The sequence below is a fragment of the Glycine soja genome, chromosome 4, assembly GCF_004193775.1.
Source record: "Glycine soja cultivar W05 chromosome 4, ASM419377v2, whole genome shotgun sequence".
Classification (NCBI taxonomy): domain Eukaryota; kingdom Viridiplantae; phylum Streptophyta; class Magnoliopsida; order Fabales; family Fabaceae; genus Glycine; species Glycine soja.
Genome location: NC_041005.1, coordinates 10742527 through 10745717, shown reverse-complemented (window position 1 = coordinate 10745717; position 3191 = coordinate 10742527). Strand labels below are relative to the sequence as shown.

Below are 3191 nucleotides of genomic sequence, written 5' to 3'. Positions count from 1 at the left end.
AAAAAAGATGGTAGATTCTTGCCTTAGAGGGTTGAGCATGTGTGAGGATGATCTTATAAGCCTTAGTAAAGAGAGTAGATCAGATGGAGGATAGCCTAGTCACTAGAGGCAGAGGGAGACTAAGAAAAACCATAAGCAAAAGAATTAAAAAAGATTTAGAGATATAATGGAACATTATGGCATTGTCTGATTCATGTAGTGAACTCCACCTAGTGGGAAAAGGCTTGGTTGTTGTTGTTTTATCAGACACTGAATAGAGTTGGTTTTACTAATTAGGGTCCTTCAGTTATCCCAAAATAAGATATATGGCAATACAAGTACATTCAGCCACTCCAAATACATAACTTAAACATACACAACTGATGAAGGAATCAGATTCCTTCTATTTCACATTTATTTAAAGCCAAGGACAATACTTCAGCAACCATAGAGCCCTTAGATAGAGATACTGTTGGGAATTCCTATGAAAGTCAATCCCTCCTCACTAGAAGGATAGAGCAAAGTGTAAGGCATTTTAGCTGGCCCATAGCGGTTTCTAAATGTCTCATCATTGTTCTTCTATATAAGTTTCTTTTCAATCTCTTCAAGATTCTTTCCAAACCTCTTAAAGGCCTTTAATGGCCCGACATTAGAAGTCCAGTAGTCACCACCATCTCTCTGCCCAAGGTAGAACTCATCAGATGCGTGCCTTGATAAAATTTCTATAATTGTAAGGTCAATGAGGGTCTCTTTCTTGCCAGTAATAGTCTTCAAAAACTCCTTCTCAGGGTTCTTAGCCAACGCATCATATTCAGGAGACCCTTTCTCAGGCATGAATCTCCTACTAATAGTTGGCCTATTCCGGATTAAACCTCCATATGGATACTGTCCAAAGTTAACAGCAACATGAAGAGCTGAAGCAATCCATATGAGGGTAGCGGAAGCTTCAACCAACTCTTCACGAGTTTGCATCTTTTGCCACCATGGCTTATCCTTCAAATCCCCATGACCCACCTCTATAAGTTCTTTCCACCAAGCTTGGAGCTCGGGGTCTTTTTGAAGTTCCTCATCTGACTTGTAGTAGAATGAGACATATTCTTCCACCCAAGACTTGATAGCATCCCATATCTCTAGCCCATCAGAAGCATAAGGATAGTCCTCAATCAAAAGTCGAACTCCATGGGGAGTAGATGGATCCTTAACAGCAACTCCTCTGAATTAAAAGCACCCAAATAACATTGATTAGCACAAGAGTTATATCAAGCCTGAAGCCTTTTTTCTTCTTATGCCATTGATGACTTTTTATATCATGCATTCATGTGTTCCCCCATTGTATGCACTTTGTGATTTCTTTTCTTTTTTAATTTACTGTCAAACACAAAACTAGAGCTGAATCGGAACAAGAAACTGTTTCCAACACAAAAGACTAGAGCTGAATCCAAACAAACAGAAACAATCATGGCTAGAAATAAAAAATAAATAAATTAATATAGAATTAGATTGATGGAAAATTTGGGACTGTTATTCGTTCGTTGGCGAGACTGAGAATGCGGTGACAGAGTTAATTTCTGGCTTATCAGACCAGCCTGGGCTTTGAAATAGGCTAGGTCAGGCCTTAAGAATTGGTCCATAACAAGCCTTGGTCCATAACAGGTAAAAACCTTGATTTATTTTAATAACTAAATTGATAAAATTTACATTTTATAATAACTAATCAAAAGTGTAACTTTATAAAATTTGGCAAACATGCCAAAGACTAGAGAAGGTAGGTATATAAGTGACTTCCATACTTGGAAAAGAGAATAAATTAATAAGTAATTATTGAGTCATTAAATTAACCGAGCTAATATTCTTATTAACCTAATTTTTATTTTGCTCAACTTCTTCTAACTAACCTAATAATATAAGGCTATGTTGAACAAAGTATTTTAGTTACCTTTAAGTTTTTTTTTTTAGTTGAAAAACTTATTTAACTGTTTGGTAAGTAAGTTTTTTTAATAGCTTCTTAATAGTTTTTAATGTTTTTTAAAATACTACTTGGAATAGTATTTTTTAAAACCCTAGCTTCTAACTTTTAACTTTTTTATATTTTCTTCCATTTTTATTCTCAATACATTTGTTCAATTTTTTTTATTATCTGTTTAAAATAAATCATAATTTTATTATTTTTATATCATTTTACACTTTTACAACTACTTCAAGAATTAGTTTTATGGAACACTTATAATTTAATATGTTTTTCAGTTTTCAACTAGCAATTTTCAACTTTCAGAATAACTTTCTCAATTTTGATTTGATATAATATGAATGTTTATTACACATGAATGCATGATATAAAAAGTCAAACGATTAGTAAAGAAAAAAGTCAAATGATTTTATTAGGAAATAAAATATGATTTAGTTTCATTAAAAAAATGTAATTATGGAGGAAAAATTCTTTTAATATCTTTTTTATTCCTAAAACTTGAATAAATAATGGACCTAAAATTTTCTCAATATTTGTGTTATTTATCTTGAATTTAAACCTATTTAACTCCTTATTATTTAGAACCACAAATGTTGATAACTAATTATTGTTTAATAAACTATTGTACCCAAAGATATATCACTGTCATTTTCTTTATTAAGTAAGTGGTAGCAATGTAGATGAAGGATCCGTTGAGGGAGAATGAGATGATTGATCATTCAAATCAATGGTAGAAGATAGAAACCCCATCCCATGTGAGAATGGAAATTAGGAATAGTGGGTGCATCATTCTATTTGCACCCTCCCACTCCTTTCCCTCTACCAGACATGCTCTTATTTTCTTACTCGTTGTCCACTCTAGCATAATCAATTAGAGAGAGAGAGAGAAGTCTATCTATCCATCATCAAGGTAGTAGCAGTAGTAGTAGGAACACCCAAACGGCATAGTAGTGAATGAAATTGGGGAGAGGAGAGGACGAAGGGCTTGTCCTTTACAGATTGTACTTACTCCCTTGCCCCCACCAACCAACACTCTCCATTCTCATTTCATTTCTCTATATAAATAGCCAAACCGTACTATACTATACTCTCCATTCTCTATACCAATGTTGATGTTAACCTCCTACCCCTAGGGTTCCTCTGTAGATGAATAATAATTAAGGTGTCTCTATCTCTGTTTCTGTTTCTGACCACATTGACTCCGATGAATTCCCACCCAACTTCATTCTTGTCGCTGTTGCTGTCT

The 3191-nt window shown here is 34.0% G+C and overlaps 1 pseudogene; it reads right to left on the bottom strand.

The window, feature by feature from the left end:
* Positions 1-312: 312 nt before the first annotated feature.
* On the bottom strand, positions 313-1171 carry LOC114409317 (annotated as a pseudogene).
* Positions 1172-3191: the final 2020 nt, after the last annotated feature.